The 25,072-nt window shown below is 52.2% G+C and overlaps 8 non-coding genes across 8 annotated transcripts; 7 read left to right on the forward strand and 1 right to left on the reverse strand.

Moving 5' to 3' along the window:
* Positions 1-1,049: 1,049 nt before the first annotated feature.
* On the forward strand, positions 1,050-1,122 carry trnas-acu (transfer RNA serine (anticodon ACU)). The gene has a single exon. It is a non-coding gene; the product is annotated as a tRNA-Ser (tRNA).
* A 3,317-nt stretch (positions 1,123-4,439) lies between these two features.
* Positions 4,440-4,512, forward strand: trnai-aau (transfer RNA isoleucine (anticodon AAU)). Its single transcript has one exon. It is a non-coding gene; the product is annotated as a tRNA-Ile (tRNA).
* A 2,742-nt stretch (positions 4,513-7,254) lies between these two features.
* trnat-agu (transfer RNA threonine (anticodon AGU)) lies at positions 7,255-7,327 on the reverse strand. The gene has a single exon. It is a non-coding gene; the product is annotated as a tRNA-Thr (tRNA).
* A 3,949-nt stretch (positions 7,328-11,276) lies between these two features.
* trnat-agu (transfer RNA threonine (anticodon AGU)) lies at positions 11,277-11,354 on the forward strand. The gene has a single exon. It is a non-coding gene; the product is annotated as a tRNA-Thr (tRNA).
* A 3,099-nt stretch (positions 11,355-14,453) lies between these two features.
* trnat-agu (transfer RNA threonine (anticodon AGU)) lies at positions 14,454-14,531 on the forward strand. The gene has a single exon. It is a non-coding gene; the product is annotated as a tRNA-Thr (tRNA).
* Positions 14,532-15,556: 1,025 nt separating this feature from the next.
* trnat-agu (transfer RNA threonine (anticodon AGU)) lies at positions 15,557-15,629 on the forward strand. The gene has a single exon. It is a non-coding gene; the product is annotated as a tRNA-Thr (tRNA).
* Positions 15,630-21,616: 5,987 nt separating this feature from the next.
* trnat-ugu (transfer RNA threonine (anticodon UGU)) lies at positions 21,617-21,689 on the forward strand. The gene has a single exon. It is a non-coding gene; the product is annotated as a tRNA-Thr (tRNA).
* Positions 21,690-23,666: 1,977 nt separating this feature from the next.
* trnai-aau (transfer RNA isoleucine (anticodon AAU)) lies at positions 23,667-23,739 on the forward strand. Its single transcript has one exon. It is a non-coding gene; the product is annotated as a tRNA-Ile (tRNA).
* Positions 23,740-25,072: the final 1,333 nt, after the last annotated feature.

A 25,072-nucleotide genomic window follows, 5' to 3' on the forward strand; every position in this document is an offset into this window, starting at 1 on the left:
CACCGATTGTTAGACCTCGGAACTTAGAGTCGGGAGAGGACAACACATGGATCTCAATTTTAGGCTTAATCTCACTGGGGTCTGCTCAAAATTAGCTTAATATTTAAATTCACCATTAATTAACAAGCGTTTAATTATAAATATTAACCAGTTCCGAGACCGACCCTGGAACAGCAGGCTTGTCTCTCTGAGACACTCTCTCCCACTTCTACATCTTTTTTCCCACTATCTCGCTTTCCCCGTCTCTCACTCATTCCCCGCCTATCGCCTCACCCTCTCTCCTTCCCCCTCTCTTCCTTTCTCCCTCTCTCCACCCTCTCTCCCCTTCCACATCTGCCTTTTCACTCTCCCTCTCCCTCCTCCCTTTCCCATTCCCCCTCTCTCCTCTCCCTCTCCCTCTCTTCTCTTTCCTTTCAGATTCTCCCCTTCTCCCTCTCTCTCCCCTGCGTCCTTCCTCTCTCTCCTTCCCCCCCTCTCTCCCCTTCCCCTCTCTCCCCTTCCCTCTCTCACGCCTTCCTCACTCTCCTCCCTTCCACACTCTCTCTCCCCTTCTCATTGGGGTGATCGACCAGACAAACGCACCCTTCCGTCAACGTTACCGAGATGGTGCGAGACGAGAAGGCGCGACGAAACAATCCCGCCCTTCCCCTCCCTCTTTCCCCTTCCCCCTCTCTCTCTCCTCTCTTTCTCCCCTTCCCCTCTCTCTTCTTCCCTCTCTCTCTCCCCTTCCCCCCTCTCTCTCTCACCCCTTCCCCTGCCTCTCTTTCCTTTCCCTCTCTCTCCCCTCTCTCTCTCCCCTTCCCCCTCTCTCTCCCCTTCCCCCTCTCTCTCCCCTTCCCCCCTCTCTCTCCCCTCTCTCTCTCTCATTCCTTCCCCTCTCTCTCATTCCTTCCCCTCTCTCTCATTCCTTCCCCTCTCTCTCATTCCTTCCCCTCTCTCTCATTCCTTCCCCTCTCTCTCATTCCTTCCACTCTCTCTCATTCCTTCCACTCTCTCTTTTCCCTTCCACTCTCTTTCCTGCTCCTTCCCCGGTCTTTTCCAGCAGAGCTGGCTCCGTAGCTCAGGGGTTAGAGCACTGGTCTACTAAACCAGGGGTCATGAGTTCAAATCTGACTGGGGCCCACTCAAAGTTCACTCAGTATTTAAATTCACCATCAATTAACAAGGGGTTAGATTATAAATATTAAACAGCTCCAAGACCAACCCTCAAACTGCAGGCTCTTGATCTCTCTCTCTGCCTTCCCCATCACTGCCTTTTATTTTTCTTCTCTCGCTCTCCTTCCCCCCCTCTCCCTGTCCCCCTTTCCCCCCTCTCCCTGTCTCCCTTTCCCCCCTTCCCCTGTCTCTCTCCCTTCCTTTCCACTCTCCACTTCCTCTCTCTCCCCTTCCCCCTCTCTATTTTCGTCCCTCTGTACCCATCCTCTCCCGTTCTCCCGCTCCATTTCTTTCCTCCACTGTCTCTCTTGTGTCCCGCTCTCTCTCTCTCTCTCCTCCACTCACTCTCCTTCCCCCTTTCTCACTCCCCCTTTCTCTCCCCCTTCCTCCCCTCCCCTTCCTCTCATAGAAACATAGAAACATAGAAAATAGGTGCAGGAGTAGGCCATTCGGCCCTTCTAGCCTGCACCGCCATTCAATGAGTTCATGGCTGAACATTCAACTTCAGTACCCCATTCCTGCTTTCTCACCATACCCCTTGATTCCCCTAGTAGTAAGGCCTTCATCTAACTCCTTTTTGAATATATTTAGTGAATTGGCCTCAACAACTTTCTGTGGTAGAGAATTCCACAGGTTCACCACTCTCTGGGTGAAGAAATTCCTCCTCATCTCGGTCCTAAATGGCTTCCCCCTTATCCTTAGACTGTGACCCCTGGTTCTGGACTTCCCCAACATTGGGAACATTCTTCCTGCATCAAACCTGTCTAACCCCGTCAGAATTTAACCGTTTCTATGAGGTCCCCTCTCATTCTTCTGAACTCCAGTGAATACAAGCCCAGTTGATCCAGTCTTTCTTGATAGGTCAGTCCCGCCATCCCGGGAATCAGTCTGGTGAACCTTCGCTGCACTCCCTCAATAGCAAGAATGTCCTTCCTCAGGTTAGGAGACCAAAACTGTGCACAATACTCCAGGTGTGGCCTCACCAAGGCCCTGTACAACTGTAGCAACACCTCCCTGCCCCTGTACTCAAATCCCCTCGCTATGAAGGCCAACATGCCATTTGCTTTCTTAACCGCCTGCTGTACCTGCATGCCAACCTTCAATGACTGATGTACCATGACACCCAGGTCTCTTTGCACCTCCCCTTTTCCTTCCACCTCTATCTCTCTCCAACCCCCTCCTTCTCTCTCCCCTCTCCCTTCCTTACCCTTCACTCTCTCTTCACCCTCACTCTCTGTCACTCCTTCCCCTCTCACGACCCCCTCTCGCTCTCCCCTTCACCCCTCCCTTCTCACTCTCCACTCCCCTCTCTGTCTATCATCCCTTTCCCCTCTCAGCACACTACCCCAATCCCATGTGCAAAGTTAAAGCACATGAGATTGGGGGTAGTGTGCTGACGTGGATTGAGAACTGGTTGTCAGACAGGAAGCAAAGAGTAGGAGTAAATGGGTACTTTTCAGAATGGCAGGCAGTGACTAGTGGGGTACTTCAAGGTTCTGTGCTGGGGCCCCAGCTGTTTACATTGTACATTAATGATTTAAACCAGGGGATTAAATGTAGTATCTCCAAATTTGCGGATGACACTAAGTTGGGTGGCAGTGTGAGCTGCGAGGAGGATGCTATGAGGCTGCAGAGTGACTTGGATAGGTTAGGTGAGTGAGCAAATGCATGGCAGATGAAGTATAATGTGGATAAATGTGAGGTTATCCACTTTGGTGGTTAAAAACAGAGAGACAGACTATTATCTGAATGGTGACAGATTAGGAAAAGGGGAGGTGCAACGAGAACTGGGTGTCATGGTACATCAGTCATTGAAGGTTGGCATGCAGGTACAGCAGGCGGTGAAGAAAGCAAATGGCATGTTGGCCTTCATAGCGAGGGGATTTGAGTATAGGAGCAGGGAGGTGTTACTGCAGTTATACAGGGCCTTGGTGAGGCCACACCTGGAGTATTATGGACAGTTTTGGTCTCCTAACTTGAGGAAGGACATTCTTGCTATTGAGGGAATGCAGAGAAGGTTCACCAGACTGATTCCCGGGATGGCGGGACTGACATATCAAGAAAGACTGGATCAACTGGGCTTGTATTCACTGGAGTTCAGAAGAATGAGAGGGGACCTCCTAGAAACGTTTAAAATTCTGACGGGTTTAGACAGGTTAGATGCAGGAAGAATGTTCCCAATGTTGGGGAAGTCCAGAACCAGGGGTCACAGTCTAAGGATAAGGGGTAAGCCATTTAGGACCGAGATGAGGAGAAACTTCTTCACTCAGAGAGTGGTGAACCTGTGGAATTCTCTACCACAGAAAGTAGTTGAGGCCAATTCACTAAATATATTCAAAAAGGAGTTAGATGTAGTCCTTACTACTAGGGGGATCAAGGGGTATGGTGAGAAAGCAGGAATGGGGTACTGAGGTGAATGATCAGCCATGAACTCATTGAATGGTGGTGCAGGCTCGAAGGGCCGTATGGCCTGCTCCTGCACCTATTTTCCATGTTTCTATGTTTCTATTTCTATGTTTCTATGTTTCCCTTCCCCCTCTCTTTCCCCCACTCCCTCACCGTACCATTCTCTCTCGCCTTCCCCCTCTATCTCTCCCCTCCCTCTCTCCCTTAACCCCTCTCTTTCTCCCTTTCCTCCTCTCTCCCCTTCCCTCTCGAGAGACAGAGAGAAAGTGAGAGACAGAGAGAACGAGAGAGAGAGACACAGAGAGCCAGGCCAAGGCAGGTTGTTCCATAACTCAGGGGTTAGAGCACTGGTCTTGTTAAACCAGTAGTCGTGGGTTCAAATATCCCTCGGGCCTACTCAAAATTAGCTCAGTATTTAAATTCATGGTCAACTAGCAAGGGCTTCAATTATAAATATTAACCAGCTCCAAAACCGACCCTGGAACAACAGGTTCCTTTTTTCTCTTTCCCCTTCCCCCTATCTCTCTCACTCCTTCCCCTCTCTCCCCCCCTCCCCCTCTATCTCTTCCCCTCTCCTTTTCTCTCTCCCCTTCCCCATCCAGAAGCAGAGAAAAAGTGAGGGAGACACGGAGAGAGAGAGAGAGGCAGAGAATGAGAGAGAGACAGAGAGACAGAGAGATTGGGGCAGAGTGTGACTGAGTTGCCTTGGGATGTTTTACTACGTGAAAGACCCGATATATCGATGTTGAGAGGTGAATATTGAAGAGACGGAGGCAGGAGTCTGGGGGATGAGACACAATCTGAGCGTTTCACTGACCCCTCCTCATTCTTCAAACACACAGCACTAACTGGGGAATGACCCAGAGCCCAGAGCAGGTGGTTCCATAGCTCAGGGGTTAGAGCACTGGTCTAATAAACCAGGGGTTGTGGGTTCAAATCTCACTGGGCCCTGCTCAGTATTTAAATTCACTGTCAATTAACAAGGACTTCAATTATAAATATTAAACAGCTCCAAGACAGACCCTGGAACTGCAGGCTCTCGATTTTTTGTCTCTCTGCTTTCCCCATCACTGCCCTTTATATTTCTCTCTCGTTCCGTTCTCTCTCCTTCCCCTTTCTCTCTCCCAGTCCCGGTTCCTCCCTGACACTGTCTTTCTCACCCTTCCCACTCTCCACTTCCTCTGTCTTTCCTTCCCCCTCTTTCTCTACCCATCCTCTCTGCCTTTCTCCCTTTCCTCCTCTTTCTCTCTCCCTTTCCCCCTCTTTCTTTCTCTCCCATTCCCCCTCCCTCTCCCCGTCCCCTCTCGTTCTCACTTTCCCTTTACCCTTTTCACCCTCTGTCTTTCTTCCTCTCTCTCCCCTCCCTCCTCTCTCTCTCTGCCCTTCCCTCTTGAGAGACAGAGAGAGAGTGTGTCGGGGTGTGTGTTGTTCACTGATTGTTAGACCTCGGAACTTCTAGTGGGGAGAGGACAACACATGGAACAACATTTTAGGCTTAACCCAGGGTCCGTTTTATTACACAACAAAAAACCGACTAAAAACTGCAGGACTAGACTGCTGAGAGAAATCGACTGAAGACATACAATCGCCATTCCTGGCTGTAGTTATTGTAGGTTTGTGGTCGTTGGTTCCGTGACCGGTCGGTTCTCCTTCTATCCGTTCTCTGCAGCGCCTCTTCCTTTCGTCTCCTTCTGTCTCTCTGTTTGTCCTTTTGCTTCATCTTTCTACCTCCTGCTTGTGTACCTTCCTGCTCCTTCCTGCTTGACCAGCTCCGCTGGGCAGGGCCACATTGTCCGCATGGTCCCCCGACACGAGACTCCCCAAAGCAAGCGCTCGAATCGGAACTCCCACACGGCAAGCGAGACAAAGGTGGGCAGAGGAAACGTTACAAGGGACACCCTCAAAGCCTCCCTGATAAAATGCAACATCCCCACCGACACCTGGGAGTCCCTGGCCCAAAGACCAGTCCCGCCCTAAGTGGAGGAAGTGCATCCGGGAGGGTGCTGAGCACCACAAGTCTCATCGCCGAGAGCGTGCAGAAACCAAGCGCAGGCAGCGGAAGGAGCGTGCGGCAAACCAGTCCCACCCTCCCCTTCCCTCAACAACTATCTGTCCCACCTGTGACAGGGACTGTGGTTCTCGTATTGGACTGTTCAACCACCTGAGAACTCACTTTTAGAGTTGAAGCAAGTCTTACTCGATTCCGAGGGACTGCCGATGATGGTGATATTTATATCCACAGTAAGAATAAGTTCCCTGCTGGGCTGGTGTCCGATGAATGCATCTGGATCGATGCAGTGATTTGTTTAACTGGCTGTGCTGAGGAGTTTGACTGGCTACTAATTTGCACACGGAGTCGACAGTGCAAAAGATAACTCCTTATCCTTAATGCCCTGTTATCCAAAAATGTGCCTTTCCTTGGGTCCTTTATAGTCCTGTTTTCTTGCAGACCTGTAGTCTCTGGGGGGAACTGTGTTACCCCCTGTGGCCAATCAACTGTGGGACTCCCCGGATAGACAGTATCAATCTCTTTGTCTGTATGTATAACCAAGTTCAGTCCTTGACCTCAACCATTGCTTTTAATGGGTGATGTGTCACCACTTGCCTTCCCCCTCCCAGGTAGTCCAAACGTTTTTACTTTAAAACAGTTTGTTCGTGGTCCCTTCCTGTGCCTTGTTCCAAGAAAAATAGGTGTACCCTTACAGGTGAGAGAGACACAGAGAGAGAGAGAGAGTGAGAGACAAAGAAACAGACAGAGAATGAGAGAGACAGGGAGATGGAGAGACAGAGAGATTGAGAGAGAAAGAGAGAGAGAGACAGAGAGACAGAGAGATTGGGGTAGAGTGTGACTGAGTTGCCTTGGGATGTTTTACTTCGTGAAAGACCCGCTATATCGATGTTGAGAGGCGAATATTGAAGAGACGGAGGCAGGAGTCTGGGGGATGAGACACAATCTGAGCGTTTCACAGACCCCTCCTCATTCTTCAAACATACAGTACTAGAGTAGGTGCCTCTATAGCTCAGGCGTTAGAACACTGGTCTAGTAAACCAGGGGTCGTGGGTTCAAATCTCACTGGGGCCTACTCAAAATTAGCTCAGTGTCTCAATATCTGTCTCTCTATCCTTTCCGTTCAGATTCTCCCTCTCTCTCTCTCTTCCCTTTTCCCTTTTCCTCGCTCTTACTTTCCGTCCCCTCTCTTTATCACTCCTTCCCTCTCTCCCATTTAACTTCTCTTTCCCCTTCCTCCCTCTCTCTTCTCTGCCCATCTTTCCTCCTCGCAGTCTCCCCTCCCCCCTCCCCCCTCTCGCTCACTCCTTCAGGAGCAGGCCATTGGGAAAAGCATAATTGGGTCAGGCAGAGTCAGCATGTGCCCTGTGAATATGTCACACCTCTGCTGATGATGTTAGGACAAAGAGTGAGAGAGAAAGAGAAAGTCAGGTTGAGAGATTGAGTGAGAAGGAAAAAGAGTAAGGGAAAGGCAGAATCCCATTCGGCCTATCGTATCCACGCCACCCAGCCAAGAGCAACCCAGCCTCATCCCACTTTCCAGCTCGAGGTCTGTCAGTTGCAGCACTTTCAGCACTTTTTAAATGTGGTCAAGAACGAGCCCATCGTTCCACAGTCAGTCTGGGAGCTGTTCAATATTTATCATTAAAGCCCTTGTTAATTGACAGTGAAGTTAAATACTGAGCAGGCCCCAGTGAGATTTGAACCCACGACCCCTGGTTTACTCGACCAGTGCTCTAACCCCTGAGCTATGGAGCCACCTCCTCTGGGCTGTGGGTCATTCTCCAGTTAGTGCTGTGTGTTTGAAGAATGAGGAGGGAAATGGTCCACGTTGTCCTGGGCCACGCCTTGGACCTTGCTGACTGGGGGGCAGTGCTATGCGGCGAGGACAGGTTGGTGGAGGACCTTTGTTTTACGGATGTTTAGTGTAAGGCCAGTGCTTTCGTACGCCTCAGTAAATACATTGACTATATCCTGGAGTTCAGCCTCTGAATGTGCGCAGATTCAGGCGTCGTCCGCGTACTGTAGCTCGACAACAGAGGTTGTGGTGATCTTGGTGATCATCGATTCCATTCATGCTGCTTCAAAGGGTACGTTTGCAAGGGCTGTGGAACAATGGGACACCTCCAACGTATGTGCAGACGAGCTGCAAACCCTGCTAATCCTGCAAACCACCTTGTTGCAGAGGAGGACAGATCCACGGCGGAACACGATGAACCAGAGCCTCAGACTGAGGAGGCAGAGGTATATGGGGTGCACACATTTACCTCAAAGTGTCCCCCGATAATGCTGAAGGTTGAATTAAATGGGCTCCCGGTGTCCATGGAGCTGGACACGGGCGCGAGCCAGTCCATAATGAGCAAAAAGACTTTCGATAAGTTGTGGTGCAACAAGGCTTCAAGGCCAGTCCTGACTCCCATTCGAACCAAACTTAGAACGTACACAAAGGAACTGATTCCCGTAATCGGCAGTGCTACCGGAAAGATCTCCTACGATGGAGCGGTGCACGATTTACCACTGTGGGTGGTACCGGGCGATGGCCCCACGCTGTTCGGCAGGAGCTGGCTGGGAAAGATACATCCGTCGACGACACCTCATGTGCCCAGGTCCTAAGCAAGTTCCCCTCGCTGTTCGAACCAGGCGTCGGGAAGTTCCAAGGAGCAAAAGTGCAGATCTATTTAATTCCGGGGGCGTGACCCATCCATCACAAGGTGAGAGCGGTATCTTACATGGTGAGAGAGAGCGTGGACATTGAGCTGGACAGGCTGCAACGAGAGGACATCATTTCGCCGATCGAATTCAATGAGTGGGCCAGTCCGATCGTTCCAATCCTCAAGGGAGACGGCACCGTCAGAATCTGTGGTGATTACAAAGTAACTATCAATCGTTTCTCCCTGCAGGATCAATACCCGCTACCAAAGGCTGATGACCTATTTGTCACGCTGGTGGCCGGGGGTGAAAACATTCACGAAGCCGGACTTGACCTCGGCCTACATGACGCAGGAGCTGGTGGAATCTTCGAAAGGCCTCACCTGCCTCAACACGCACAAAGGTCTTTTCGTTTACGACAGATGCCCGTTTGGGATCCGATCAGCCACGGCGATATTCCAGAGGAACACGGAAAGCTTGCTGAAGTGGGTCCCGTGCACCGTGGTCTTCCAGGACGACATCTTGGTTACAGGTCGGGACACCGTCGAGCATTTGCAGAACGTGGAGGAGCTCCTTAGTCGGCTTAATCGTGTGGGGCTCGGGCTGAAATGCTCGCAGTGCGTTTTCCCGGTGCCTGAAGTGGAGTTCCCGGGGAGAAGAATCGCGGCGGACGGCATCAGGCCCACCGATTCGAAGACGGGGGCAATCGAGAAGGCACCGAGACCACGGAACGTGACGGAGCTGCGGTCGTTTCTAGGACTCCTGAACTATGTTGGTAACTTCTTACCGGGTCTTGGCACATTGTTAGAACCCCTGCACCCTCCACTGCGTAAGGGAGATGAATGGGTCTGGGGTAAAAGCCAAGAAAATGCCTTTGAGAAAGCTAGGAAGCTGTCATGTTCAAACAAATTGCTTGTGTTGTACGATCCATGTAAACGTTTGGTACGAGCATGTGATGCGTCGTCGTACGGGGTCAGGTGTGTGTTGTAACAAGCTAATGAATTTGGGAAATTGCAACTGGTTGCTTATGCAACCAGAAGTCTGTCGAAGGCCGAGAGGACCTACAGTATGATCGAGAGAGAAGCGTTAGCGTGTGTTTACGGGGTAAAGAAAATGCATCAATATCTGTTCGGGCTCAAATTCGAATTGGAAATCGACCACAAGCCACTTATATCCCTCCTTTCTGAAAATTAGGGGATAAATACGAACGCATCGGCCCGCATCCAGAGATGGGCGCTCACGTTGTCCACATACAACTACACCATCCGCCACAGGCCAGGCACAGAAAACTGTGCCGATGCTCTCAGCAGGCTGCCATTGCCCACCACCGGGGTGGAGATGACACAGCCCGCAGATTTAGTTATGGTAATGGAAGCATTCGAGAGTGAGCAATCACCTGTCACCGCCCGACAGATTAGAACCTGGATGAGCCAGGGCCCCTTACTGTCCTCAGTAAAAAGCCGTGTGCTCCACGGGAGTTGGTCTAGTGTCCCGTTAGAGATGATCGAAGAAATAAAGCCATACCAGCGACACAAAGATGAAATGTTTAGACAGGCAGATTGCCTCCTGTGGGGCATTTGGGTAGGTATGACAAAAAAGGGCAGGGGCACTTTCATTCGTGATCTCCACAGTACCCACCCAGGCATTGTAATGATGAAAGCGATAGCCAGATCCCACGGGTGGTGGCCCGGTATCGATGCAGACTTAGAGTCCTGTGTGCACAACTGTAATACATGTTCCCAGTTAAGCAACGCACCCAGGGAGGCGTCCCTAAGTTTATGGTCTTGGCCCTCCAAACCGTGGTCTGGGGTTCATGTCGACTATGCAGGCCCATTCTTGGGGAAAAATGTTTTTAGTGGTTGTAGATACGTACTCCAAATGGATCGAATGTGTGATAATGCCGGCAAGCACGTCCGCTGCCACCATCAAAAGCCTACGGGCCGTGTTTGCCACGCATGGCCTGCCTGATGTCCTTGTAAGCGACAATGGGCCGTGCTTTACCGGTGCCGAGTTCAAGGAATTCATGACCCGCAATGGGGTCAAACATGTCACGCCTGCCCCGTTTAAGCCAGCGTCCAACGGTCAGGCAGAACGAGCAGTTCAAACAATCAAGCAGAGCTTGAAAAGGGTAACTGAAGGCTTACTGCAGACTCGCTTGTCCCGAGTCCTGCTCAGTTACCGCACAAGACCCCACTCGCTTACCGGGGTCCCTTCCACTGAACTGCTGATGAAAAGAGCACTTCAGACAAGGCTCTCGTTAGTCCACCCTGATCTACACGAACAGGTAGAGAGCAGGCGGCTTCAACAGAATACATAACGTGATCGCACAAATGTGTCACGTGAAATTGAAGTAAACGATCCTGTATTTGTGTTGAACTATGGACAAGGTCCCAAGTGGATTGCTGGCACTGTTTTGGTCAAAGAGGGGAGCAAGGTGTTTGTGGTCAAACTCGCAAATGGACTCACCTGCAGAAAACACTTGGACCAAATCAAACTGAGATTTACAGACTATCCAGAACAACCCACAACAGACTCTACCGTCCGTCCAACACACAGACGTAGCAACCGACCCAGCGGTTGACCACGAAGCAGAACCCATCACCCCCCAGCAGTCCAGCAAGGCCAGCTGCACAGCAGCCCAGCGAGGGCCCAACAAATGATTCACCAACACCAGCATTTGCACCGAGACGATCAACCAGGGCAAGGAAGGCCCCAGATCGACTCACATTGTATATAGTTACACTATTGACTTTGGGGCAGGGGGCGGGGGGGAAGTGTTGTTATGAATGTAAACCTGTAATTATCATGTCTGACCACCAGAGGGCTTATCTCCTGGAGTCCCAAGGGATCCCACAATCCCTTGGGAGCACCTATACTGAAGGAAGCCTCACAGGCTGGTGAGGCACTCTGGAGACCTGTGATAAAGGACTAAGGTCACACCTTACTTTGAGCTTGCAGTATTTCGTCTGACTCTTGATTCAAGACAGAACACCTTCCACTCTCTCTTTTCCCTGTCCCTCTCTTTCCTGCTCCTGCCCCTGCCTTTACCAGAGCAGTTGGTTCCATAGCTCAGGGGTTAGAGCACTGGTCTAGTAAACCAGGGGTCGTGAGTTCAAATCTCACTGGGGCATACTCAAAGTTAGCTCAGTATTTAAATACCTCTCTTTCCTACAGATTCTTCCCTTCCCCATCACAGCTCTTTTTCCCGCGATTTCGCTTTCCCCGTCTCGCCCTCCTTTCCCTCACTCGCATCAACCGCTCTCCTTCCCCATTTCTCCCCTGCCACTCTCTCTCTCCCCTTCCCCTCTCTCTCTCTCCCCTTCCACTGTCACCTCTTCCCCCTCTCTCTCACTCCTTCCACTCTCTCTTTACCCTTCCCCTCTCTTTCCTGCTCCTTCCGCTGACTTTCCCAGAGCAGGTGGTTCCACAGCTCAGGGGTTAGAGCACTGGTCTGGTAAATCAGAGGTCATGGGTTCAATTCTCGCTGAGGCCTACTCAAAATTAGTTTAGTGTTTAAATACCTGGCTGATCACCCCCGGACCCTCCCCTTACCGCAAGGACCACATCCAACTCCCTCCTGAACATATCCAATGAACTGGCATCAATAACTCTCCGCGGCAGGGAACCCCACAGGCCAACAACTCCCCGAATGAAGACGTCTCTCCCAAACAGCCCACCCCCATCCCAAGAGCGTGCCCCGCCCCCGGCTCCGGACCCATCCAACACTGGGAACGCTCCCCCCTGCACCCAACACGGCCCGTCCCCTCAGAATCCTTCCCAAATGCCGAACACCGCTGGATGTTGAGCACCCAGCCCCCGCGAAGCCAACCACACCACATCCACCAATCGCCATCTGTGCAGAGTCCCGAACACTCCCTGCACCAAGGCACAGAGCCCTCAGGCCCGACCGTCCAACATACTTTGCACCCTGCCCCTCCCACACCTTTGCTGCATGTGGCCCCTCAATCCCATGCCCCATTCTCCATTCATCACCCAGCACAGGCCCCAACCTTGGGGGTGGTAACCTTCTTGGGCTGGGAATTTTAGCCCACCCCAGCATGGAAGTCCTGCTCCCGACGCAGAATTGGCCTTACCACCCCTCAATAGAATCAGCGTGCAATTTCCCACACTCCACTTCCTTTGTGGGCACTACCGGATGTTCATGTGACAGTGGGAACTGGTGCTCTCCACTCTCTGTCCTGTGACAGTGGGAACTGGTGCTCTCCACTCTCTGTCCTGTGACAGTGGGAACTGGTGCTCTCCACTCTCTATCCTGTGACAGTGGGAACTGGTGTTCTCCACTCTCTGTCCTGTGACAGTGGGAACTGGTGCTCTCCATTCTCTGCCCTGTGACAGTGGGAACTGGTGTTCTCCACTCTCCTGTCCTGTGACAGTGTGAACTGGTGTTCTCCACACTCTGTCCTGTGACAGTGGGAACTGGTGTTCTCCACTCTCCTGTCCTGTGACAGTGTGAACTGGTGTTCTCCACTCCCTGTCCTGTGACAGTGGGAACTGGTGTTCTCCACTCTCTGTCCTGTGACAGTGGGAACTGGTGCACTCCACTCTCTGTCCTGTGACAGTGGGAACTGGTGCTCTCCACTCTCCCGTCCTGTGACAGTGGGAACTGGTGCTCTCCACTCTCTGTCCTGTGACAGTGGGAACTGGTGCTCTCCACTTTCCCGTCCTGTGACAGTGGGAACTGGTGTTCTCCACTCTCTGTCCTGTGACAGTGGGAACTGGTGCACTCCACTCTCTGTCCTGTGACAGTGGGAACTGGTGCTCTCCACTCTCCCGTCCTGTGACAGTGGGAACTGGTGCTCTCCACTCTCTGTCCTGTGACAGTGGGAACTGGTGCTCTCCACTTTCCCGTCCTGTGACAGTGGGAACTGGTGCTCTCCACTCTCTCTCCTGTGACAGTGGGAACTGGTGCTCTCCACTCTCTGTCCTGTGACAGTGGGAACTGGTGCTCACCACTCTCTGTCCTGTGACAGTGGGAACTGGTGCTCTCCACTCTCTGTCCTGTGACAGTGGGAACTGGTGCTCTCCACTCTCTCTCCGTTCCGTTCACTCTCCTTCCCCTTTCTCTCTCCCAGTCCCCCTTTCCTCCCTTACACTGTCTTTCTCACCCTTCCTCTGTCTTTCCTTTCCCCCTCTATCTCTACCCATCTCTCTTTCTCACTTTCCCTTTACCCTTTTCACCCTCTGCCTTTGTTCCTCTCTCTCCCCTCCCTCCTCTCTCTCTCTACCCTTCCCCCTTGAGAGACAGAGAGAGAGTGTGTCGGGGTGTGTGTTGTTCACTGATTGTTAGACCTCGGAACTTCTAGTGGGGAGAGGACAACACATGGAACAACATTTTAGGCTTAACCCAGGGTCCGTTTTATTACACAACAAAAAACCGAATAAAAACTACAGGACGAGACTGCTGAGAGAAATCGACTGAAGACATACAATCGCCATTCCTGGCTGTAGTTATTGTAGGTTTGTGGTTGTTGGTTCCGTGACCGGTCGGTTCTCCTTCTATCCGTTCTCTGCAGCACCTCTTCCTTTCGTCTCCTTCTGTCTCTCTGTTTGTCCTTTTGCTTCATCTTTCCACCTCCTGCTTGTGTACCTTCCTGCTCCTTCCTGCTTGACCAGCTCCGCTGGGCAGGGCCACGTTGTCCACATGGTCCCCAGACACGAGACTCCCCAAAGCAAGCGCTCGAATCGGAACTCCCACACGGCAAGCGAGACAAAGGTGGGCAGAAGAAACGTTACAGGGACCACCCTCAAAGCCTCCCTGATAAAATGCAACATCCCCACCGACACCTGGGAGTCCCTGGCCCAAAGACCAGTCCCGCCCGGAGTGGAGGAAGTGCATCCGGGAGGGCGCTGAGCACCTCGAGTCTCGTCGCCGAGAGCATGCAGAGACCAAGCGCAGGCAGCGGAAGGAGCGTGCGGCAAACATAATCACATCATAAATAAGAGCGAGAGAAAGTTAGAGAGTGAGATTGAGAGCGACAGAGAGCCAGAGAGAGAGTGACGGAGAGACAGAGAGACAGAGAGAGAGTGAGAGAGACAGAGAGATTGAGGCAGAGTGTGACTGAGTTGCCTTGGGATGTTTTACTACGTGAAAGACCCGATATATCGATGTTGAGGAGTCTGGGGGATGAGACACAAACTGAGCGTTTCACTGACCCCTCCTCATTCTTCAAATACACAGCACTAACTGGGGAATGACCCACAGCCCAGGGCAGGTGGTTCCATAGCTCAGGGGTTAGAGCACTGGTCTAGTAAACCAGGGGTTGTGGGTTCAAATCTCACTGGGACATATTCAAAATTGCCTCAGTATTTAAATTCACCATTAATTAACAAGGGGTTTAATTATAAATATTAAACAGCTCCGAGATGGACTTTGGAACAACAGGCTCCAAATCTTTCTCTGCCCTCCACATCTGCACAACCTGTTCTACATTTATCTCTCACCCTCTGCTTTTTCCTCTTTCTCCTCCCTCTCTCTATCCCCTTCCCGCTCTTACACACTCGTTACCCTCTCTCTTGCTCCTTCCCCCCTCTCTCACATTCCTTCACTTTTCTCTCTCCCTTTCCCCTCTCCTCTTCTCGTCTCTCTTATACTCTCTCTCCCCTTCCAAATCTCTCTCCCTTCCCCATCACGACCCGCTCTATGTCTTTTTACCCCTCTCTCCCTTTCCTGCGATCTCGCTTTCCCCGTCTCTCACACATTCCCCTCTCCCCCTTCCCCCTCCCTCGCCTCACCCTCTTTTCTTTGCCACTCTCTCCCCTTCCCTCACTCACACCTTCCCCTCTCGCTCCCCCTTCCACTCTCTCTCTCTCCCCATCTCCTCCCTCTATTTCCCCTTTCCCTCTCTCTTCCTCCCCCTCTCTCCCCTTCCCCACTCTCTCCCCTTCTCCTCCCTCTCTTTCGCCTCCCCTCTCTCGCTCCCCATTCCCTCTCTCTTCCTCCCTCTGTCACTCCTTCCCCACTCTTTCCCCTTCCCCCTCTCTCTCACTCCTTCCCCACTCTCTCCTCTTCCCCACTCTCTCCCCTTCCGCCTCTCTCTCACTCCTTCTGTTATGTATGTAAACCTGTAATTACCATGTCCAACCACCAGAGGGCTTGGAGTCCAAAGTGATCCCACAATCCCTTGGGAGCACCTGTATATAAAGAGGCCTCACAGGCTGGAGAGGCACTCTGAGATCTGCAATACAGGACTACGGTCACACTTACTTTGAGATTGCAGTCTCTCATCTGACTCTTGATTCAAGACCGAACACCTTCCACTCTCTCTTTTCCCTGTCCCTCTCTTTCCTGCTCCTGCCCCTGACTTTACCAGAGCATGTGGTTCCATAGCTCAGGGGTTAGAGCACTGATCTAGTAAACCAGGGGTCGTGAGTTCAAATCTCACTGGGTCTACTCAAAATTAGCTCAGTATTTAAATACATCTCTCTCTCTCTCTTCTCCTTTCCTGCAGATTCTTCCCTTCACCATCACAACTCTTTTTACTGCTTTCCCTGTCTCGGCCTCCTTTCCCTCACTCGCATCAACCGCTCCCCTTCCCCTCTCTCTCTCTCCCCTTCAACTGTCTCTTCTTCCCAGTCTCCTCTTCCCCCTCTCTCTCCCCTTCCCCTCTCTCTCTCTCCTTCCCCTCTCTCACTCCATCCCCTCCCTCTCTCGCCTCTTCCTCCTCTCTCTTTCCCCTTCCCCCTCTCTCTCACTTCCTTCCACTCTCTCTTTACCCTTCCCCTCTCTTTCCTGCTCCTTCCGCTGACTTCCTTAGCGCAGGTGGTTCCATAGCTCAGGGGTTAGAGCACTGATCTCGTAAATCAGAGGTCATGGGTTCAAATCTTGCTGGGGCCTACTCAAAATTAGTTTAGTGTTTAAATACCTGACTGATCACCCCCTGGACCCTCCCCTTACCGCAAGGACCACATCCAACTCCCTCCTGAACATATCCAATGAACTGGCATCAACAACTCTCCGCGGCAGGGAACCCCACAGACCAACAACTCTCCGAGTGAAGACGTCTCTCCCAAACAGCCCACCCTCATCCCAATAGCGTGCCCCACCCCGGCTCAGGACCCATCCAACACCGGGTATGCAGCCCCAACACCCAACACGGCCCGTCCCGTCAGAATCCTCCCCAAATGCCGAACACCACTGGATGTCGAGCACCCAGCCCCTGCGAAGCCAACCAAACCACATCCACCAATCGCCATCTGCGCAGTCAACCCGAAAACTCCCTGCACCGAGGCCCAGAGCCCACAGGCCCGACCGTCCAACACACATAGCCCCCCCCAACAGACCTTCGCTGCAATGTGGCCCCTCCTATCCCCTGCCCCTCAATCCCCCACCCCAGTCTCCATTCATTCTTCCCTCTGCCTCCCCTTGGGGGCGGTAACCTTCTGGGGCTGTGAATTTTAGCTCCCGCCGTAGAATTGGGCTGACCACCCCTCAATGGAAGCAGCGTGCAATTTCCCACACGACCGGATGTTCATGTGACATTGGGAACTGGTGCTCTCCACTCTCTGTCCTGTGACAGTGGGAACTGGTGCTCTCCACTCTCTGTCCTGTGACAGTGGGAACTGGTGTTCTCCACTCTCCCGTCCTGTGACAGTGGGAACTGGTGCTCTCCACTCTCTGTCCTGTAACAGTGGGAACTGGTGTTCTCCACTCTCTGTCCTGTAACAGTGGGAACTGGTGCTCTCCAGTCTCTGTCCTGTGATAGTGGGAACTGGTGCTCTCCACTCTCTGTCCTGTGACAGTGGGAACTGGTGCTCTCCACTCTCTGTCCTGTGACAGTGGGAACTGGTGTTCTCCACTCTCTGTCCTGTAACAGTGGGAACTGGTGCTCTCCACTCTCTGTCCTGTGACAGTGGGAACTGGTGCTCTCCACTCTCCCGTCCTGTGACAGTGGGAACTGGTGCTCTCCACTCTCCCGTCCTGTAACAGTGGGAACTGGTGCTCTCCACTCTCTGTCCTGTGACAGTGGGAACTGGTGCTCTCCACTCTCTGTCCTGTGAGAGTGGGAAATGGTGATCTCCACTCTTCCGTCCTGTGACAGTGGGAACTGGTGCTCTCCACTCTCTGTCCTGTGACAGTGGGAACTAGTGCTCTCCACTCTCCCGTCCTGTGACAGTGGGAACTGGTGCTCTCCACTCTCCCGTCCTGTAACAGTGGGAACTGGTGCTCTCCACTCTCCCATCCTGTGACAGTTGGAACTGGTGCTCTCCACTCTCTGTCCTGTGACAGTTGGAACTGGTGCTCTCCACTCTCTGTCCTGTGACAGTGGGAACTGGTGCTCTCCACTCTCTGTCCTGTGACAGTGGGAACTGGTGCTCTCCACTCTCTGTCCTGTGAGAGTGGGAAATGGTGATCTCCACTCTCCTGTCCTGTGACAGTGGGAACTGGTGCTCTCCACTCTCTGTCCTGTGACAGTGGGAACTGGTGTTCTCCACTCTCTGTCCTGTGACAGTGGGAACTGGTGTTCTCCACTCTCCTGTCCTGTGACAGTGAGAACTGGTGCTCTCCACTCTCTGTCCTGTGACAGTGGGAACTGGTGTTCTCCACTCGCTGTCCTGTGACAGGGGGAACTGGTGTTCTCCACTCTCTGTCCTGTGACAGTGGGAACTGGTGCTCTCCACTCTCTGTCCTGTGACAGTGGAAACTGGTGCACTCCACTCTCTGCCCTGTGACAGTGGGAACTGGTGCTCTCCACTCTCTGTCCTGTGACAGGGGGAACTGGTGCTCTCCACTCTCTGTCCTGTGACAGTGGGAACTGGTGTTCTCCACTCTCTGTCCTGTGACAGTGGGAACTGGTGCACTCCACTCTCTGCCCTGTGACAGTGGGAACTGGTTTATCTCCACTCTCCTGTCCTGTGACAGTGGGAAATGGTGATCTCCACTCTCTGTCCTGTGACAGTTGGAACTGGTCGCCCTGGAACAACAAGCTTATTTTCCTCTTTTCCCTTCCCCCTATCTCTGTCACTCCTTCCCCTCTCACTCCCCTCCCCCCTCTCTCTTCCCCCTCCCTCTCTATCTCTTTCTTTCTCCTTTTCTCTCTCCCTTATCCAGAAGCAGAGAATAAGTGAGAGAGACACGGAGAGAAGGCGAGAGGCAGGGAATGAGACAGAGAGACAGAAAGACAGAGAGACAGAGAGATTGGGACAGAGTGTGACTGAGTTGCCTTGGGATGTTTTACTACGTGAAAGACCCGATATATCGATGTTGAGAGGCGAATATTGAGAGACGGAGGCAGGAGTCTGGGGGATGAGCCACAATCTGAGCGTTTCACTGACCCCTCCTCATTCTTCAAACACACAGCACTAACTGGGGAATGACCCACAGCCCAAGGCAGGTGGCTCCATAGCTCAGGGGTTAGAGCACTGGTCTCGTAAGCCAGGGGTAGTGGGTTCAAATCTCATTGGGTCCTACTCAGCTCAGTATTTAAATTAACAAGGATTTTAATTATAAATATGAAACCAACCCTGGCACAACAGACTCTCCCCTCTCCCCCAATCTTCCCTTCTCACTCTTCCTCTCTGTCCCCTTCCCCCTCTCTCAATCCCTTTTCACCTTCTCCCTTCCCTCCTCTTTCTCTCTCTCTCACTCCTGCCCCTCTCTCTCGTACCCCTTCATTTTCTCTTCTCCCTTTTCCCGTCTTTCTCTCTCACTCCCCCCTCTCGCTCCCCCCTTCTCACTCTCCACTTCCCTCTCTGTCTATCTCCCTTTCCCCTCTCTTCCCTTCCCCCAGACACCACAGGCTCTCCCCTTTCCCCCACTCTCTCACCCTGCCATTCTCTCTCCCCTTCTCCCTCTATCTCTCCCTTTCCTCTCTCCCTTAACCCCTCTCTCTCTCTCTCTCCCTTTCCCTCTCTATCCCCTTCCCCCTCGAGAGAGAGGGAGAGAGAGAGAGAGAGAGAGAGAGATAAAGCTCAGAGCAGGTAGCTGGGCCCTACTAAAACTTAGCTCAGTATTTAAATTCACCATCAATTGACAAGGGCTTTAATTATAAATATTAAAAAGCTCTGAGACCGACCCTGGAACTACAGGCTCTCGATTTATCTCTTCCCTTCCTCCTCTCTCTATCATTTCCCTTTATTTTTCACTCCCTCTCCCATCCTCTCACTCTCCTTCATCCTTTCTCTCTCCCTTCCCCCCTTTCCCACTCTCTCTCCCCTTCCTCTCCCTTTCCTTCCCCCTCTATCTCTCTCCATCCCCCTCTCCTTCTCTCTCTCCTTCCCCCTCACTCTCTCCCTTTTCCCTTCTGACTCGAACTTTCTCTCTCCTCTTCCCATCTCTCGCTCCCCTCCCCATCTCTCGCTCCCCTCCCCATCTCTCGCTCCCCTTCCCATCTCTCGCTCCCCTCCCCATCTCTCGCTCCCCTTCCCATCTCTCGCTCCCCTCCCCATCTCTCTCTCCCCCCCCATCTCTCAATCCCCTCCCCATCTCTCTCTCCCCTTCCCCTCTCTCTCCCCTTCCCCTCTCTCTCTCTCCCCTTCCCATCTCTCGCTCCCCTTCCCATCTCTCGCTCCCCTCCCCATCTCTCGCTCCCCTCCCCATCTCTCTCTCCCCCCCATCTCTCACTCCCCTTCCCATCTCTCGCTCCCCTTCCCCTCTCGCTCCCCTTCCCCTCTCTCTCTCTCCCCTTCCCATCTCTCGCTCCCCTCCCCATCTCTCTCTCCCCCCCATCTCTCTCTCCCCTTCCCATCTCTCGCTCCCCTTCCCCCCTCTCTCTCTCCCTTTCCCTCCCTCTCCCCATTCCCCTCTCGCTCTCACTTTCCCTTTACCCTTTTCATTCTCTGCCTCTGCCTTTCTTCCCCTCTCTCTCCCCTCCCTCCTCTCTCCCTCTCTACCCTTCCCGCTCACGAGACAGAGAGAAAGTGAAAAAGATACAGAGAGAGAGTGACACAGAGAAAGTGAGAATGAGAGAGAGACAGAGAGAGTGAGCGAAAGAGACAGAGAGAGAGAAAGAGAGATAGAGAGAGAGAGAGAGAGACAGAGAGAGATTGAGCCAGAGTGTGATTGAGTTGCCTTGGGCTATTTTATCTCCCTCCCTTCCCCTTCACTCTCTCTTCACTCTCTCTCCCTTTTCCCGTCTCTCTCACTCCTTTCCCTCTCATGACGCCTTCTCACTCTCCCCTTCCCCCCCTCTCTCCACCCCCATCTCTCTCTCACCTCCCCTCTCTCCACTTCGCTCTCTCATTCCAACCCCTCTCTCTCTCCCTTCCCCTCCCCCTCTCTCTCGTCCACCTTCACTCTCTCTTCCCCCTCTCTCCCTTTTCCCATCTCTCGCTCACTCCTTTCCATCTCACTACCCCCTCTCACTCTCCCCTTCCCCTATTCCTTCTCACTCTCCACTTCCCTCTCTGCCTGCCTCCCCTTCCCCTCTCTTCCCTTCACTCTCCCTTTCTCCCACTCCCTTCCCCATCACGACCCGTTCTATATCTTTTTACCCCTCTCTCCCTTTCCTGCTATCTCGCTTTCCCCGTCTCTCACTCATTCCCCTCTCCCCCCTTCCCCCTCCCTCGCCTCTCCCTCTCTCCTTCGCCCTCTCTCCCTCTCTCCCCTCCTGACCCACTCTCTCCTCCCTCTCTCCCCTTCCACCTCAGCCTTTTCACTCTTCCTCTCCCTCCTCTCTTTCCCATTCCCCCGCTCTCCCCTCCCTCTCTCTCTTTTCCCTTCCACCTCTCTCTCACTCCTTCCCCACTCTCTCCCCTTCCCCCTCTCTCTCACTCCTTCCACTCTCTCATTTCCCTTCCCCTCTCTTTCCTGCTCCTTCCCCTGACTTCTCTAGTGGAGCTGGCTCCATAGCTCAGGGGTTAGAACACTTGTCTAGTAAACCAGACGTCATGGGTTTGAATCTCACTGGGGTCTCCTCACAATTAGCTCAGTATTTAAATTCACCATCAATTAACAAGGACTTTAATCATAAATGTTAAACAGCTCTGAGACTGACCCTCAAACTACAGGCTCTCAATCTCTCTCACTGTCTTCTATTGTTCTTCTCTCACTCTCCTTCCCCTGTCCCCCTTACTCCCTTTCCCACACTCCATTTCTTTCCTCCTGTGCCTTGCTCTCTCTCCTCCACTCACTCTCCTTCCCCATTTCTCCCTCTGTCCATCCACCTCCTTCTCTCCCCTTCACTCACTCCCCCCTCTGTATCTCACTCTCCACTTTCCTCTCTGTCTATCTCCCCTTCCCTCTCCCTTTGCCCCACTCCCTCACCATACCATTCTCTCTCACCTTCTCCCTTTCCTCCTCTCTCCCCTTCCCTCTCGAGAGACAGAGAAACAATCATGTTCCAATGAATGTTCAGGGATGAATCACCAAGAATGATTATATTCGGGCCCCACCTCCTTGTTAACAATAGTAAGAAGCAAACATGAGTTACTGTTACAGGTGGCTCCATAGCTCAGGGGTTAGAGCACTGGTCTTGTAAACCAGGGGTCGTGAGTTCAAATCTCACTGGGGCCTACTCAATTTTGGCTTCTGTTCCTGAACTCGCTGTCAATCGGCGACAGGCCGACACCATCAACAGGAACCGACTCACTTCGCAGTTTAAATACAGCCCACAGCACTTTCACTTTCTGTGACCAGTCTGTAACCGAGTCTTCTTCATATCCAGTCTGAGAGCCACCGATATTTGTTTTAGATTCGTTGCGGGATATGGCCGTCGATAGCAAGGCCGGCATTTATTGCCCATCCCTAATTGCCCCTGGAGAAGGTCGTGGTGAGCAGCCTTCTTGAACACAACTGAGGGCCTCACTTGACCGTTTCACAGGGGCAGTTAAGAGTCAAACCCACATTGCCGTGGGTCTCAATATTCCTCGCTGCCGTGCTCCACCTCACAGTCAACAAGCTCCCCGCTGGAGTGGAACTAAACTACAGAACCAGTGGGAACCTGTTCAACCTTCGTCGTCTCCAGGCCAGGTCCAAGACCACCCTGTTATCATCCCCTGGGAAAGTCATCGCTAGAGTCCTCCTCAACCGTCTTCTCCCTGTGGCCGAGGAGCTCCTCCCGGAGTCACAGTGTGGGTTTGGTCCCCTACGGGGTACAACGGACATAGAATCATATAAACATAGAAACTAGGTGCAGGAGTAGGCCATTCGGCCCTTCGAGCCTGCACCACCATTCAATATGATCATGGCTGATCGTGTAACTTCAGTACCTCATTCCTGCTTTCTCTCCATACCCCCTTGATCCCTTTAGCTGCAAGGGCCACATCTAACTCCCTTTTGAATATATCTAACAAACTGGCCTCAACAACTCTCTGTGGTAGAGAATTCCACAGGTTCACAAATTTCTGAGTGAAGAAGTTTCTCCTCATCTCGGTCTTAAATGGCATACCCCTTATCCTTAGACTGTGACCCCTGGTTCTGGACTTCCCCAACATCAGCAACATTCTTCCTGCATCGAACCTGTCTAAACCCGTCAGAATTTTATATGTTTCTATGAGATCCCCTCTCATTCTTCTAAATTCCAGTATATATAAGCCTAGTCGATCCAATCTTTCTTCATATCTCGGTCCTGCCATCCCGGGAATCAGTCTGGTGAACCTTCGCTGCACTCCCTCAATAGCAAGAATGTCCTTCCTCAGATTAGGAGACCAAAACAATACACAGTATTCAAGGTGTGGTCTCACCAAGGCCCTGTACAACTGCAGTAAGACCTCCCTGCTCCTATACTCAAATCCTATCGCTGTGAAGGCCAACATGCCATTTGCCTTCTTCACCGCCTGCTGTACCTGTATGCCAACTTTCAATAACTGATGAACCATGACACCCAGGTCTCGTTGCACCTCCCCTTTTCCTAATCCGTCACCATTCAGATAATATTCTGCCTTCCTATTTTTGCCACCAAAGTGGATAACCTCACATTTATCCACATTATACTGCATCTGCCATGCATTTGCCCACTCACCTAACATGTCCAAGTCATCCTGCAGCCTCTTAGCATCCTCCTCACAGCTCACACTGCCACCCAGCTTAGTGTCAGCTGAAAACTTTCCGATGTTACATTCAATTCCTTTGTCTAAATCATTGATGTACATAGTACATAGCTGGGGTCCCAGCACTGAACTTTGTGGCACCCCACTAGTCACTGCCTGCCATTCTGAAAAGGACCCGTTATTCCCGACTCTCTGCTTCCTGTCTGCCAACCAGTTCTCTATACACGTCAGTACATTACCCCCAATACCATGTGAGAAAGAGAGAGAGACGGAGAGACAGAGAGACTGAGAGAGAAAGAGAGATTGAGCCAGAGTGTGACTGAGTTGCCTTGGGATGTTTTACTACGTGAAAGACCCGATATATCGATGTTGAGAGGTGAATATTGAAGAGACGGAGGCAGGAGTCTGGGGGATGAGACACAATCTGAGCGTTTCACTGACCCCTCCTCATTCTTCAAACACACAGCACTAACTGGGGAATGACCCACAGCCCAGGGCAGGTGGCTCCATAGCTCAGGGGTTAGAGCACTGGTCTAATAAACGAGGGGTCGTGGGTTCAACTCTCACTGGGGCCTATTCAAAATTAGTTCAGTATTTAAATTCACTGTCAATTAACAAGGGCTTTAATTATAAATATGAAACAGCTCCGAGACAGACCCTGGGACGACAGGCTCCAAATCTTTCTCTGCCCTCCCCATCTACACAACCTGTTGTACATTTTTATCTCTCTTTCCCCATCTCTCACTCATTCCCCTCTCTCATCCTCTGCCTTCTCCTCTTTCTCCTCCCTCTCTCTCTCCCCTTCCCGCACTTACACACTCGTTACCCTCTCTCTCGCTCCTTCCCCCCTCTCTCTCACTCCTTCACTTTTCTCTCTCCCTTTCCCCTCTCCTCTTCTCATCTCTCTTACACTCTCTCTGCCCTTCCAAATCTCTCTCTCCCTTCCCCATCACGACCCTTTCTACATCGTTTCATCCCTCTCTCCCTTTCCCACTATCTCGCTTTCCCCGTCTCTCACTCATTCCCCTCTCCCCCCTTCCCCCTTCCTCGCCTCACCCTCTCTCCTTCCCCCTCTCTCCCCTTCCCTCACTCACACCTGCCCCTCTCGCTCCCCCTTCCACTCTCTCTCTCTCCCCATCCCCTTCCTCTATTTCCCCTTTCCCTCTCTCTTCCTCCCCCTCTCCCCTTCTCCACTCTATCCCCTTCTCCTCCCTCTCTTTCCCCTCCCCTCTCTCGCTCCCCTTTCCCTCTCTCTTCCTCTCTCTCTCACTCCTTTCCCACTTTTTCCGCTTCCCCCTCTCTCTCACTCCTTCCCCACTCTCTCCTCTTCCCCACTCTCTCCCCTTCCGTCTCTCTCTCACTCCTTCTGTTATGTATGTAAACCTGTAATTACCGTGTCTAACCACCAGAGGGCTTATCCCGTGGAGTCCAAAGGGAGCCCACAATCCCTTGGGAGCAGCTGCATATAAGGAGGCCTCACAGGCTGGAGAGGCACTCTGAGATCTACGGTCACACTTACTTTGAGCTTGCAGCATCTAGTCTGACTCTTTGTTCAAGACATAACAACAGGCGACGAGGTACAGATGACGAACCCCAATGCAACAATGCGGAGAACTGTGGGCATCCTGGAGTAATTTTCGGAGGGAGAATGATTGGGAAACCTTCGTGGAATGACTTGAGCAATACTTTGTGGCCAAGGAGCTGGAAGAAGAAGCGAGCACTGCCAAACCAAGGGCGATCCTCCTCACCGTTTGTGGGGCTTCAACATATGGCCTCATGAAAATCCTGCTCGCTACAACAAAACCCACAGACAAGTCGTACAATGAGTTGTGCACACTGGTCCGGGAGCATCTTAATACAAAGGAAAGCGTTCTGATGGCGAGGTACCGGTTCTACACGTACAAGAGG

This window comes from Pristiophorus japonicus, unplaced genomic scaffold (assembly GCF_044704955.1).
Source record: "Pristiophorus japonicus isolate sPriJap1 unplaced genomic scaffold, sPriJap1.hap1 HAP1_SCAFFOLD_962, whole genome shotgun sequence".
Classification (NCBI taxonomy): domain Eukaryota; kingdom Metazoa; phylum Chordata; class Chondrichthyes; family Pristiophoridae; genus Pristiophorus; species Pristiophorus japonicus.